We start from the raw sequence: 16,271 nt of genomic DNA on the forward strand, positions 1-16,271 counted from the left end.
TATAACAAGCTACTAAAGAACAGAAATTTATTACTTACAGTTCTGGAGGCTGGGGAGACCAAGATCAAGGTACGGGCATGGGCGTCTGGTGAGGGCTGCTCTCTGCTTCCAAGACAGTGCCTTGTTGCTGCATCCTCAGCTGGTGGAATGAAGGGCAGGAAGGGCCTCAGCTAGTTCCATCCAGCCCTTTTATAGGTCAGGAACCCATTCATGGGGGCTCTGCTCTTAGGTCTTAATTACCTCCCAAAGTACTTGAATGCCTTGTCTGTTAATATAATCCCACAGGTATTACATTTCAACATAAATTTTGGAGAGGACACCTTCAAACCATAGCAAGCTGGAGGGGGGGAAAAAAAGAAGCAGAGAGAGAAGACTTTTTTTTTTTAACTCAAGTATCCTTATAGACTCACAGATTTCATAGATAGAGCCTGCCTCCTTTAGGCACAGCTGGATCCGGAGGCCTGGATGTATCATCAGGGCTACCTCTCTCCCTTCTGCCACATCCATATTAGCACCCTGGTGACTCTGGCTTGCTCCCTATCACTAAGCAGCCTCAGTAGAAGGGATGGTGTTTTTCCCAGAAATTTTAACAGAAGTTGTTGGATTGATTCTCATTGGCTCAGTTTGGGCCACATGACCATCCCCAAACTAATTCCCAGGATGTGGTGCTCTGATTGGTTGGGTCTGGGTCCCATGTCCATCCCTGCAGTCACAGGGGTCAGATCCAGCTGAGCCACAGGCCTGAAAGAGGAGGAAGACTGGCCTCCTTAGAGAAGTTGGGTGCTATTAACAGAAGATGAGGTGCAGATGCTGGTGAGGCAGAAAATGCCCATGGCAACTTACAAAGTAGAAGAAAGGGCTTATTAGAAGGCAACAATTACCTGTTAGATTGCTTGACAGTAGAAGGAAGGGGCACGTGTGTTGCTTTTACAGATCTCTCTAGAATGTTTGTTCAGAATCCTTAGTCCTGCTCCTTAGTTCTGGGAGGACATATTCCATGAGACTTTAAGACAACTGGGATTATTGTTTAGTGAACCCTACAAAGAGGAGAACAAAACACTAATTCTTCTTTGTAAAAGACATTTGCAAGTTTTTAGAGTTCAGAGAATGAACCTTCCCAAGTGCTCTTCAGTGGACAAAATGAATAAAAATGTATATACATTGCTTATCAAGGTATATGAATTATACCCAGAAATTCCATTCATTAAACTGCTCTCAGATGAGAAACACAGGAAGGAAGGTCCCAATGCTCTTGGACACACAGGCTTTCCTGATGTTTTCAATAAGGGAGGCTTGTTCCAGCCAGCTGTTGGCTATGGTCCAGTGAAGCTTGTTACATTCTATCTCCCAAATTCCTTTTCAATTTCCTGTGGAATTTTTCTTTTTTTTTTGCCATTTCTTTTATCTTTTTTTGAAATTTTTAAAATTCCTTTTTCAGCATGAATCTGCTTCCTGGCTATTTATAAGAGCTGTGTGCCACCCAGAGGTGACTGGTTTTTCAGATAGAGACAGAAGCATTTTGTCTTCTGTGCCCTTCCTGAACTTGAATGTGGAGTGAAATGTGACCAGACCCAGGGTTTTGCTGAGGTGCCACCATGGCTAGAGGATGGCAGTAGCAGTTAGGACCCATGGCAAGTAACAACGAAACAACAAACAAAAGTAAAAAATAAACCAAAACAACAAAAACAAACAAACCGCTTAAACAGGCTAAAATGTTGCAGGAATGTACTGGCTCCTATAATTTAAATGTCCAGAGACTGGAGGGCTTCAGGCATAGTTTGATTAGGATTCAGCATTGCTTCTCTCCACCAAAGCAGGGATTTTCATCTGTTTTATTCACTAATGTAACTGAGGCACCTGGAATGGTATCTAGAACAATAACTATTTTTTGAATGAACACAACTGTCTTAACCTCTGTCTTTCGCTGTGAGTTGGTTTAACCTCCAGCAGTAAAGAGCAGTCTACAGTGAGCCGATGGCTTCTCTTTCTCTCTCCTTCTTTGCTTTCTCTTCTCCTATAGTGCACCCACTTGCATCATTATCTAAATCTTCACAACAGCCCAAGACCTTTAGCACTTTGCAGAGAAGAAATCTGAGGCCAGGACTCTGAAAGAATTTGCCTTTAGACAGTCCTTTCATTGTCCTATGAAAGACCATGGCAGATACTGTTCATTTTAATCTCTCAGCCCCTACCTTGGTTTACATTCCAAAGAAACAGCTCCCAGCCAGCTAGACAAGGAGCTGAAATTAATTCACTAGTCCTGCTGGACTCTCTGTTCTCAAATTGGCAACACAATTCTTTCTTATCATAACTGCTGTCAGTTCGTGAACAGGGAACACGTGGCAGCTTGACCAATCCACTGAGACAGCCACGAACCACCACCACAGCCACCGTGGGGAGAAGCACTGAGGTCACCCCAGGTCCCACTCTGGCCAGGTCTCTGGAGCTGACGAGCTCTTCCAGCTACGGCTGTTGTGAATCTAAACTCTCCTCTGTCTGTGGACCATCACCCAAAATCACATTATCTTTTTTAAAATGACTAAATGTACCCTGATTGGGAGTTAACTGGATTTCCAGTTATTAATTTCAAACATTTAATTCTTTTTTGTTCTCTGATTTGAGAATGTCTCATTCCCTTGGGTTGAGCCTCCTGGTGGAGGAAAGAGTGTTCCTGCCTCTCTTGCCTCTTCTTATGGTTTGTATATCAAGGAGACACCCCCAAGGACTCTGGTGGCCTGGACATACTTCTGGAAGACTAACTCTTCCAGACTAATTAATTAAACCATAGGTAAGTAGGAGGCATGAACAGAACCCAACAAAAATTACACAGTTTGAGCTTCAGTCCAGACCCCAGGATCAAAGGCAGTGTGTGACAGACCCCATGTAGTTGCCAGAACATTTTAAATAGGCCTGTGTTGTCAGGCTGAGAATCTGCAGAGGCTGGCCAGAGATAACACAAGGAGAAACCAATAGTCTCTCCAGTTTTGGTGTGGAATTTGCAATAGTAGCCTGGGACAGAGTCGACAGCATTGCGTGCATGCTCCACAAGATCATTTTAGCACACCACGTTTTCTAACTCTTTAAGAACTCAAACAAAGAGAAGACATCGTTAGCAAACTGATTTCCAAGTTGTTACTTCCTCTCAATCCCCTAAATCCCCCAAGCAGGTAAAATGGGGAACTGTGTGATGGACAGCAGAGCAGGTAGGTAAATGTGCATCTGTTGAACAATGCTTCTTGATGAATGAACGGAGACTTATTTGCGAGGAGGACTCTGGGTCAGGGGAGGGCTTTTCCTTATACAGCATTTTTGTGAATGGTCTCAATAAAGATAAGGAAGTCAGGCTTATCACATTTGCAGATGAAACAAAGCCAGGATAGAAAGGTGATAATATAGATTATGGAAAGAAAGTGCCAAAGGTCTTAGGCTCCAACCAAGTATGACATGTAACAGAGACGAATGTCAAGTCTCATGTTTAGATCCATGACACGAATCCATGAATTGATGTGCATCTCTGGGGAAGGACTGACTTTAACTTCCTTCCTGGTTTTCAACTCTTTGTGTCTTCTTATTCTCCCATAAAGCTTCCTTCAGATCCACAGTTATTTTGTCTGAGTCCCTTTCCTCCCTGAAGTGATCCTGGAGCTGTATGGGAATGTTCTACGCGACCCCTGTTGTGTCCTCTTAGGACAATGCCTTCCAGCCCTCTGGGACCCACCTGGGGGACAGAGTGGGAACTGTGGTTCCCAGAGCCACAAATAGGACAAGCAACTTCATGGACAGAGGCCAGGCAGAGGCTTCACGGGTGCTTGAGGGGAGGCTGTGCCACTGAGCAGGAAGGGGCCACCATAGGCTGCAAGTCACTGGCTGTGGGATGGGTCTTCGGGCTGCTGGAGCCCCTGTTCTGCGTGGCTTCCTGCACCCGACTGCCCATTCCCCTGTCTTGGAATGCTTGGATCTTAAGGGCTCTGATCTTCTTTGGGCTCTGCTGTTTTTGTTTGTTTCAAGATCTTTATCACAGCTAAAGAACTTTTTAGGGGCTCATGTGTGGGTAGTTTAAATGTTCTTGAATAGTTCTTTTTTTCATTTAAAATTTTTAAATCTCTCAATCCTAAACACACACACACACATGCACACACACACACACACACAGACATATACATATGCAGCCTTCTGTGAATATTGGATGTGGAACCAATTACTCTAGATTGCAGTAATTACTTTTATATAACTAGAGTTGGGGACTTGTGAATCAATTCCATACCCATTAGCAATGTACACTTGAGCCAAGAATTTTTTTTTCCTTTCTTTTTTTAACAGAACTGGACAGTGTTGAATCCTTGGGGGGAAGAAAAACCAACACTTTTTTTTTAAAGCTGACAGCACATTCCATCCACTTGGCAATGTAAAACTAATGAAGATATAAGTGTAAGAAAACCTATAATTGAATCCAGCACGTAGCAAGCATAGTTGAGCAGCGAGCACACCCAAGCTGAAATCACATGTGCTCCTGTCTAATCCTCTCTGGGCGCCCAGCACAGGGAAATATTTCTGGATTGTGTCTCAAGCTGTGATTTCCATCCAAGGTGGAATAGAAATGGCCCTTTCCCTGGGCAGAGGCTTTGGGCTGTCAGAGAACACCTGAGTTGACTTTGATAAGGCTGCCGTTTAGATGGTGGTTTAAAGGGCATGGCTAGGAAAAACAACCTTGAGAAAGAGGAGTGTTTTGGACCAGAGCCCTTCTTGTGTGCTTTCATTCCACTTTCCTTGCTGGTGTTTGTTGGTTTCCCCTGTGGTGGCTGGAGGTGTATCTGTCCCCACAACCGGGAATTGGGGCAGTCCCTCAGGGGCTGCTTTTTGACCCAGTCCTCTGGTGTCCAACATTCAGGGCAAGCCCAATCAACCCAGCCGACTAAGTTCCCTGCATCCGAGGACCCCTTTGATATGTGAATCCAAGTGGGAGGGAGGCTAAAGTGCAACTGTGTTTTCCTTTCCACATTCCTCATGGGTGATTCACTGCCAGGTGTCCCCAACACCCCCAGCTGCTCTGTACCCTGCAGTTGTTCCATGGGGTGAGGCTTTTGAGGCCCTGTCCTTGGCCCTGCCTGGCTTCCTGTCTGGGGCGGGAAAGAGCAGAATGGCCCCCAGAAACTCTGCTCTGGATGCAGGACTGCTTGCTCTGGAAGCCGTGATGTGTGCCTCTGGCAGGCTGCTCTGACCAGCAAGCGGCAGCTGGATGCTTTGTGCATGGAACTCAGGCTGCAGTGGGTTGAACGTGCATACCTCTGTGTGGCTGCCACAGTACCCACCACTCCCTGCTATTTACTACTCAGTGTCATGTTTTATTTGGTTCTTCGGGTTCTCTGCTGGGCAGTTTGGGTTCAGACCCTGACCAGGGAGCAGTAGCAGGTGCTGTGCCATGTGGCCATCGTGGCAGATTTACACAGGGGCACCCACTCACCAGCTGCCCCTACCTCCAGGGCTTGAGCTGAGGGTGTGTGCTCAGCTGCCTTGCTGCCTAGTCTGTGGGGCCATGGCCTTCTGCTTCTAGGCCATGGAAGGTGCTATGGGCCAGGAGAACTGGGCAGGTATGCTGCCAGGCCCAGTCCCCAAGGCCTTGGGGGCCTGGATTTGGAGCTGCAGGGGGGTCCCTGGGAGTCCTCTGAGCAGGCGGCCTCCATCGGGACACCCTGGCCTTTCAGCTGTTGAGTCCTAGTTGGAAGAGGCATTCATTCCAGGGACATTCTTTCTGTCTGGAGCAGAGACTTGGCCTGAACCTTGAACCAAAAACCGGAACAAACTGCACTCGTTTGCTCAACCTTGCATCAGATCCAAGTATTTTTTTATATCGCTGAGAACCAAACCAGGATTCTTGGGTTTGGTTTGGTTTCCCACCAGAGAACGTTTAGGGAACAAGGCTGAGCTGGAAAAGGACTGGGAGGGAACCTGAAGAGGCCCTCTGTGTGAATTTTGGACTCAGCTAGCTCTCGAGCAGGGGAACAAAGCAAGACAGAGTTAGGTCTGCAGAAGTTGCACTAGGTGGATTGTAGGGCTGGAGAAGCTATGGGGCTGACCTCTGTCCAGACGGAAGGACAGAACCACAAGTCCACATCTCTGTGAACAGTGCTGTATGGTGTGGGGTGCCCAGTGCATTACTTCCAGGCAGAAGTGATGACTAGGGGGTGCCAGCGGCGAGTAGAACACTGTATAAATGGAGGGAACTTTAATGAAATCATGTATTGATTGATTTTTCTGAAATTATTTCTGGTTGACTCTAGGTCAGTCAATAGGCATCTGCTTAGTACCTGTCACCATACTGAGGCAGATCCCAAAGAAACAGCAAAGGCGTGGCCCTCACTCTCTCCAAGCCCCTGGTACACTTTGGGGGCTGGCACTATGGTGTCCTGGAGAAACACTGTCATGTTCAAATAGGGTAGCTCACAAATTCGTGTCCTCCTGCAAGCTTAGAATGTGGCCCTATCTGGAAATAGCGTTTTTGCAGATGTAATTCATTAAGGCTTTTAGGATGAAAGCATCCTGGATTTTGAGTGGGTATTAACTCCAATGTCTGGTGTCCTTGTAACAAGAGGAGAGGACACGCAGCCACACAGGGAGAAGGAGGCCACATGAAGACAGGGGCAGAGGCTGGAGGGAGGCAGCCAGAAGCCAAGGAGGCCAGGAAGGAGTCACCCCTGGAGCCTTCACAGGGAGTGCAGATCTGTGACACAGATTTTGGCATCCTGTATTGTGGGAAAGTAAATATCTGTTGTTTGAAGCCCCTCGCAGTCACACAAACCAAATAGCGAAGCCCCCAAGATGCCATACTCATACCTCCTTTCTTTGAAAAAGTGATTTCTTCTGCATAATTAGCCACATTTTTTGTCATGTAACCTCGCCACCCTGGTCACACATGGTTGGACCCCGGATTGGTTGAGACAATGTGACAATGTTTACACTGGATTGAGGGGTTTCTCATCAGCTTGTCCTTTGGGAAAAAGAGACATACACACACAGAGGGGGATCTGGTGAGAGTGAACATGTAGAGCAGGAGGGAGAAACCTGGAAATAGATGGATGCAGAAAGCGGCAAGAAGCTCTGACGAAGAGAGAGCGAGCAAGAGTGAGAGTGTTAGGGCAGTCTGCAGAATCGGTGGCCGTGGTGCTTGCTCAGCAGAAGCACTGTTAGATCCTCCAAGAAGCCTGGGTCCGGCTACTGTGAATGCATTTGCATCCTAGGCCCTGCACTTCCTCTGGATTCTTACAGTCCAGCCCCAAGTCCAGAGAGAACCCAGACACTCCTCTCTTCACTGCACACTGAAACAGCCCAACCAAAACTGAACACAGGTGAGACCACCGAGAAAAATAGGTGCTCACATTTGGTTGTGTTTTATCCGAGGCCAGCCCACATATAAACTACTTCCTGGCTGTGTTACCTGTGCAGTTGCTTAACATTTCTGAGTCTCAATGTCCTCATCTATCAAATGGAGTTCACGCCATCCTCAGAGGGTTTTGTGAGGATTAAGTAAGCCATAGAAAAGGAATCACTGACTCTAATGCCTGGCATAAAGCAGCGCCCTCTAACCCCCATGGTTTCCTTTGCTTTCAGGGCATGCAGCGATTCCAAGTCTGGATTGAGGTCTGGGTCTATAGTGTTGAAAACACACACAAGCTTCTACGTGCTTCCAGTTTAACCAGTCTGGCACGTAATATTTTGAAAACTCTTTGGATGGGTTCAGTTCAAGGTTCCATAACAAAATTTAATTTGGATGGAAATTTAGCAAAGCAGTGTGTTCCTCCTCTCTGCACCCGTTTCTTCCTGTTTATGACTTGATTTTCATTGATGTTGCTACAAAAACTCATCCCTATAGCATTAATTAAGACATCAGCACAGGCTCTGCAAGTTGATTTTTGGAACCCATTAGCCTGCCAGAACGTTTCCTAGCTCATGAAAAAAAAATTTTACAAGTCTGATAACACTTTGTACATCATTGGACCTCAACAACATTGCACGATCGAATCAGTGCTGGCCCCATCCTCACTGTTTCCTAATGCTGCACCGTTCTCTAGTGCTCCAGCTCTGGGCCACACCCCATGCCTGGGCCCCCAGTCCCTTAAGAGAAAGAGCATAAGATGTTTAAAATGTGGAATCATGTTCATCACGGGCACGCGATTTAGGGAAAACAAGGAGAGTTGAGGCAAAACAGATCATATTATCTGGTGCAGCCCATCGTGTCTTCTGGGGGTAGAAATGCTTCTTTAGGAAGTCCCCAGTGCCATTCCCAGGCCCTGTGCCTCCAGTCCCACCCTCTGATTTTCATCCTTGGTCTCCTCCTCTTTCTACCAGGCTAGCTTGGCTGGCCTGCACTGTAGCTGAACAGTTCTGTAGCAAGGCTCTGCTGCATGCATTTCCCAGTGTGCTTTCCCAGTGATGGCTCCTGGTGGAGAGGATAGACGTGTGGTGGGAAAGGAAAAAGACCCCTGTTTGAATGACCAAAAATAGCACCTTTAGCTAGGGGAGGGCAAGAAGGCAGGAGGACAAGAAATGGGGATGTATACAGAGGCTGTGAGGGGCCCTGTAATGTTTTATTTCTTTTTTGAGGCAGGGCCTCAATCCTATCGCCCAGGCTAGAGTGCAGTGCACCACCATGCCTGGCTAATTATCTGTATTTTTTAGTAGAAATGGGGTTAATCTGGCTGGTCTCAAACTCCTGGACTCAAGCAATCCACCTGCTTGGCCTCTAAAAGTACTGGGGTTACAGGTGTGAGCCACTATGCCTAGACTGTTTTCTTTTTTTCAAAAAAGATTAGTGGGAAAATGACATCATGATAAGACTTAATAAATTTGGTTAGAGCTTACAAGGTATGCACTAGTATTCTCCAGACTTGTTTATATGTTTGAAATATCTTATATTTATAAAATTTTTGAATTTTTGTTATGATTTTTTAGAGACAGGGCCCTGTTGTCACCCAGGCTAGAGTGCAGTGGCACAATCATGGCTCGTTGCAGCCTCAATCTCCTGGACTCAACCAATCCTCCTGCCTCAGCCTCCCAAGTAGCTGAGATCACAGGTGTGTGTCATTACACCCAGATGATTTTTAAATTTTTTTGTAGAGACAGGGTCTTGCTATCTTACCCAGGCTGGTCTTGAACTCCTGGTCTCCAGTTTATAATAAAGGTTGATTTTAAAAATACTTGGAAAGAGATGTTGGACGTAAAAAGAAGAAAATAAAAAGAATTTCCTGTGTTGAGAAAGCCTTTAAAAGAAATTCATATGGAATTTGCCCTACGTGAATGAGAACTTGCGTATTGAAATACTTCTTGAGTATTTGAATGACTATTTGAGCACATCCTAGAGATAAAGATGGAAATAGCTTCTCCCCATCACAGAAAGCCGCATATTTAATCCTTAGACACAAGGTAGACCTTTGAAGTATCTGACCCTGTATGAAGGTTTCTTCAAACGATGATTCTACTTCGGGAGCCTCTTTGTGGTGGAATTTTTCATTCTTTCCTCCAAAGCCAGCTTATTTCTCAAGATTGTGCCCTGCTGAATAAAAAGAGAAGTATTTGGGCAATCACTGCCCATAGCTGGGACTCCCATTCCTTGGAATCTGTGGCCAAAGTGAGGATTGTTTTTGAGGCTCCAGCATGGCTGTGTGTCATGAGAGCAGCCGCTGCATGCTCAGCTCTTGTATACACTGGGTTTGTGTACTTGTTCCTGGATCTATATCCTGGCGTCCTCAGTGCACTCCTGTGTCGTCCATGGGTGCTGGGGGTGAGACAGGGCAGCGAGTTCATTCATACCCAGAAACTGAGGCAAACTCTAATTTGCTTCTGAGATGGCTGAGGACTAAGGGAACACTATTTATGGAGCCTTGAACCCTTCATTATGACCCAGTGCTGTTCAGATTTTTTTTGGGTATCCATGGAGGTATATAATTACGCTTTCCTTGACTAAGAGCTTTCAGAACATGGAAAGGCTATGCACAAGAGGACCTCCTACAACCAGTGATGACTTCTTTGATTTCTTGGAGGAGTCGCATGGTGATTTTAGCCAGTCCTCCAGGACTTGACCTGGGCAGCAATGGAGGGCCCAAGGTGTGTAGAGGAAAGAAGCCAGAGAGGGGCTGTTGTGCCCTGTGCTTGTGACATCACTTGAATGATCCACCTTTCTCATGGCAATGATAGTATCCAATCAAAACATTGGCTAGTAAATGAAAGAGCTCCCAGGGGGCAAAGCTGGATCAATTAAAGTAACAAAATAAAGTAGTATTGCATTCTAACTCAAAATATAAAATAAGTAACCACAAGTCCATTTTGATATAAACACGATTGATAATAAATTGAGAAAACAGCAAATATGTAAGAAAATTCCAAAGAATCTATGTAGCTATTTGTTGTTGTTGTTGTTGTTTTTAGTGACAAGTTCTCACCCGGTTGCCCAGGCTGAAGTGCAGTGGCACAGTCATGGCTCACTGCAACCTCTGTCTCCCCAGGATCAAGCAATTCTCCTGCCACAGCCTCCTGAGTATCTGGGACCACAGGCATATGCTACCACGCCTGGCTAATTTTTGTATTTTTTGTAGAGATGGGATTTCACCATGTCATCCGGGCTGGTCTTGAACTCCCAGCTGAAGCAATCTGCCTGCCTCAGCCTCCCAAAGTGCTGGGATTACAGGTGTGAGCCACTGTGCCAGGCTATTTTACCTTAAAGGAGGCGGAGAATAACTCCTCACCCCTCAAGTGTGGGTTGTGCATAGCACCTTTCTTCCAAAGAGTACGCTATGCAAAGGGGGAAAAGTAGGCAGTGGAGAGCAGAGAGACCTGACAAACACTGCCTCAGCCAGGTGATCAATGCCAGCATCAGCAGCCACAAAGCAAGTGGATAGCATGACCCTTCATATGATGTGCTGAAACTAGTGCTTTACCTCTGTGATCTGCCTTCCACAAACCCATACTCTTGGTAAAATCATGGGAGAAACACCAGACAAATTCTAATAGTAGGGCATCCTGCAATATACCTGCCCAGTACTCCTCAGAACTGCCAAGGTTGCTAAAAACAAGGGAAGTCTGAGAAACTGTCACAGGAAAGAGGAGCTTCAGGAGACATGACAGCTAAATGTGAGGTGGCATCCTGGTTGGGTTCCTGGAACACAAAAAGGACATCAGGTTGACACTAAGGCAACCTGAATGAACCATTGAATTTAGTTAATAGTAATGTTTCAGTACTGGTTTATTAATTATAACAGATGTACCACACATATGAGATGCTAATGATAGGGGATTTGTGTGTGGAGGAGGGGTGGGTGGGGTGTAGACAAGAACTCTGTATTCTCTTTGCAATTTTTCTGTAAATCTAAAGCTGTTCTCAAAAAGTCTATTAATATTTTAATTTTTAAAAAATGAAGGAAAATAGGAATAAGTACACTGAGATGACAATAGCAGACATATTTGTTCCATGCATATATAATTGTTAAGATGTCATATTTATGTCAAGCTTCTTTAATGAATAAATTATAACAGTCAAAAAAAATGTTGCTGCGATGGATCAACTAGAATATGGGTATAAAAGTACTGCAGCATCTGTGGTGGATTTAAGATGGTCACAAATTCTTTGTCTCTCTCTATACTGAAAGGCGGGCTCTCTTTTCCATCCCCTTGAATCTGGGCAGAAGTCATGTGCGCCAGTACAAGGCTTGTCTTTGACAAAGCTGGCTGTTTCTGCCTTCTAGAACATGGCAGCCATGCTGTGAGGCAGCCCAAGCAGATGCATAGAGAAGCCCATAATCCTTCTCCATATGCTGACTGACAGCCCAGTTGAACTCCCAGCCCACAGCTAGCACCAACTTGCCAGCCATATGAGTGAATCATCATGGAAATGAATCTGCCAGCCTTGGCCAAAATGCCCCAGCTGATGCCACATAAAGCAAAAATTAGCAATTGCCACCAAGCCCTGCCTAAATTGCAAAATCATGAGTTAAAAATGATTGGTGGTGGTTTAAGCCACCAAGTTTCAGGATGATCAGTTACCCTACCAAAAGATGACCACAGCAGTACCGTACACACAGAAATATTTGACCCTATGTCTTTCAGACTAACAATCCCATCCATTCTTCCATAGGTTGAGATGTTTCCCCTAATTCCTCACAATGTCCTCTGGGATGTCGCCCCTAGCAATTGATCTGCAGGTTCTATCATGCCCTAGCTTTTTACCCTAGGGGAGGCTCTGGTCATGGTCCCTTTTCAGGTCAGCAAGAGTGCCTTGCAGAGCAGGAGCCCCATCCATTGCTCTAGAGGTATACTGTCCGTTATGGTAGCCATATGTGACTACTGAGCTTTAAGTGTGGCTAGACTGAGATGTACTAGAAGCACACAAAACACACTTGATTGTAAAGCCGTATACAGGACTAGTCTTCAAGAGAGGATGCAAAATATCTCACTAATAATTTTATATTAATAAAATATATATTGATAAAATTTGGATGTATTGGATTAAATAAAATATATTATCAAAGTTAATTTCACCTTCTGCTTTTTTTTAATGTGGCTACTAAAACTTCTAAAATTACATAGGTGATGTATTGTATTTCTAGGGGACAGCACTGCTCTAGAGAAAAGTGTTCTGGGTTGAACATGTAGTTTGAGGAACGCTGCTTAGTTACTCCTTCCCGGAGAATGACAGGGGACAGGAGCACATTCAACGCTCTGAGAAGACCTGCAGTAAAGGAACGTGTTTAACCCTGGGGCATGATTAGGATTGCAAGGGACAAATAGAAATATTTAATTGGGGCCGGGTGCAGTGGCTCATGCCTGTAATCCTAGCACTTTGGGAGACCGAGGCGGGCGGATCATGAGGTCAAGAGATCGAGACCATCCTGGCCAACACAGTGAAACCCGCCTCTACTAAAAAATACAAAAAAATTAGCCGGGTGTGGTGGCACGCCCCTGTGGTCCCAGCTACTCGGGAAGCAGAGGTGGAAGAATCGCTTGAACCCAGGAGGAAGAGGCTGCAGTGAGCCGAGATTGTGCCACTGCACTGCAGCCTGGTGACAGAGCAAGACTCCATCTCAAAAAAAAAAAAAAGAAATATTTAATTGGATCATCTGTGGCCAGCTCCTCTTTGTCATTCAGCTCCCAATTCCTATGTGTCTGTTCTCAGTGAGGCCTTTCTTGACTACCCTCTGTAAAGTAACCCCCTCCCACTAGTTATTCTCCATCAGTTCGTTTTGCGTTATTTTCCTTCATTTTTTTTTTCCTCCTTGGCTGAAATTAATCCTGGTTGTCTATCAGGGTCCTCATAGTAAACAAGTGACACCCAAAATAGGTTATTTGAGATGTTTAAAAGGCCTATTTATAAAGGTGGGGAGGAGTTTAGGGAAACAATAGAGATGCTATAGGATCCTGGCCTCAGCTACAGAGCTGACACCGCCCCTGGGCTTGAAGGGGTAAGTGGAGGGGACAATTGTCAGTACCCAGAGAGGGAAGCTGGGTGGAGGGATGGCCAGGCGGAAGCTGGGGCCTCCATCAGAGGACATGCTCAGCCCATTGGCACCCTGTAGGGAGGGACCTGGGGGAATGAATATACTAATCTCCTCCATCCCAAACTCTGGACTCCTGCCAATCCTCCTTTGGCCAAATCCTCCAGAAGTCAGAGAGCAAGGGAATACATGAACTATCTATCCTGATTTACTGTCAGTTTCCTTCCACTGAAATATCAGCTTCCATAAGGCTAGTGACATCATGGATTTGTTCACCGCTGTACATGTTTAGTGCATATTTGCTGGAAATGGAATACCTGATGGAGTACATAAATGGTTGCTTATGTTCAAAAGCCAAAGGCCTCAGGACACTGAGGTCCTAAGTGACAATCATCCTAAGTGACAGAGCTAATCTTCCCCCCTTTCATTTTTTAGTAAACCTTTTTATGGTAATATAGCCTACATATAAAAGCACACAAACTATAAGGATATGCTTCAATGAATGTTGACACACTGAGCTCACCCATGTACCTAGCACACAGATCACAGGAGACGCCATTAGAGTGTCCTGAGGCTCCATGTGCCCTACCCAGTCACCACATCCCCACTGTTCTCTTGGATTTACCACCAAAAATTGGTTCTGTCTGGTTTTGAAATTTGATAGAATCATGCAATATGTGTGCTTTTGTGTTTGACTACTTTTGCTCAACCTTAGTTTGTGAAATTCATTTGAGATGTGTGAGGTTATAAGTTGTACATTTTCATTGCTGTATATTGTTCAAATATTTGAATATACCAAATTAATTTTTCTGTTCTACTTTTGATGGGTATCATTAGTTAAATTTATTTCTAGATATGTTTTTCCATTTATTTAAGTCTTTATTAATTTTTCAAATTAATGTTTATTAAATTTTCTCCTTAAGGTCTTACACGGTATTTGTTAGATTGATTCCTATATATTTTTAATGCAAATATGTTATGTGAATAGCTCTTAGCTATTATAAATAGTGCTCTTGGGAATATTTTTGTGTACAGCTTTTTTTTTTTTTTTTTGAGACGGAGTTTCGCTCGTTACCCAGGCTGGAGTACAATGATGCGATCTCGGCTCACTGCAACCTCTGCCTCCTGGGTTCCAACAATTCTCCTGCCTCAGCCTCCTGAGTAGCTGGGATTACAGGCAAGCGCCACCATGCCCAGCTAATTGTTTGTATTTTTAGTAGAGATGGGGTTTCACCATGTTGACCAGGATGGTCTTGATCTCTTCACCTCGTGATCCACCCACCTTGGCCTCCCAAAGTGCTACACTTGAGCCACCGTGCCAGGCCTTGTGTACAGCTTTTGAGGATGTGTGTGTGTGTTTATAATATATATATATCATATACACACATACACACATACATATACACATATGTGTATCATATGTATCCACACAGACACACATATCTTGAAGTGGAATTTCTGTGTCATAGCTTATGTGTATGTGTATGTGTATATGTATGTGTATGTGCATGTGTGTGTATGTGTATATGTATATGTATATGCATATGTATATATTCAGCTTTAGTAGATATCACTAATTTTCCAAAGTGGTTGTCCAGTAATACGCCCACTGCAGTGAATAGTATTATGGAGATTTGAAAAATTACAGCAATTTTGATGAGTGCGCATTGATACTGATATTTTCACTATGGTTTTAATTTGTGTTCTCTGATAGCTAATGAGGTTGAGCACTTTTTTTTTTGAGACAGAGTTACGCTCTTGCTACCCAGGTGGGAGTGCAATGGCGCGATCTCGACTCACCGCAGCCTCCGCCTCCTGAGTTCAGGCATTTCTCCTGCCTCAGCCTCCTGAGTAGCTGGGATTACAGGCACGCGCCACCACGCCCAGCTAATTTTTTGTAGTTTTAGTAGAGACGGGGTTTCACCATGTTGACCAGGATGGTCTCAATCTCTTCACCTTGTGATCCACCCGCCTTGGCCTCCCAAAGTGCTGGGATTACAGGCTTGAGCCACCGCACCCGGCCTTGTGTACAGCTTTTGAGGATGTGTGTGTGTGTTTATAATATATATATATCATATACACACATACATATACACATATGTGTATCATATGTATCCACACAGACACACATATCTTGAAGTGGAATTTCTGTTTCATAGCTTATGTGTATGTGTATGTGTATCTGTATGTGCATGTGCATGTGCATGTGCATGTGCATGTGCATGTGCATGTGCATGTGTATGTGTATGTGTATATGTATATGTATATGTATATGTATATGTATATGTATATGTATATGTATATGTATATATTCAGCTTTAGTAGATATCACTAATTTTCCAAAGTGGTTGTCCAGTAATATGCCCACTGCAGTAAATAGTATTATGAAGATTTGAAAAATTACAGCAATTTTGATGAGTGTGCCTTGGTACTGATATTTTCACTGTGGTTTTAATTTGTGTTCTCTGATAGCTAATGAGGTTGAGCACTTTTTTTTTTTTTTTTTTGTGACAGAGTTTCGCTCTTGCTACCCAGGTGGGAGTGCAATGGCACGATCTCGACTCACCGCAGCCTCCGCCTCCTGACTTCAGGCAATTCTCCTGCCTCAGCCTCCTGAGTAGCTGGGATTACAGGCATGCGCCACCATGCCCAGCTAATTTTTTGTAGTTTTAGTAGAGACGGGGTTTCACCATGTTGACCAGGATGATCTCGATCTCTTGACCTCGTGATCCACCCGCCTCGGCTTCCCAAAGTGCCAGGATTACAGGCTTGAGCCACCGTGCCTGGCCTGAG

This window comes from Callithrix jacchus, chromosome 2 (assembly GCF_049354715.1).
Source record: "Callithrix jacchus isolate 240 chromosome 2, calJac240_pri, whole genome shotgun sequence".
NCBI lineage: Eukaryota > Metazoa > Chordata > Mammalia > Primates > Cebidae > Callithrix > Callithrix jacchus.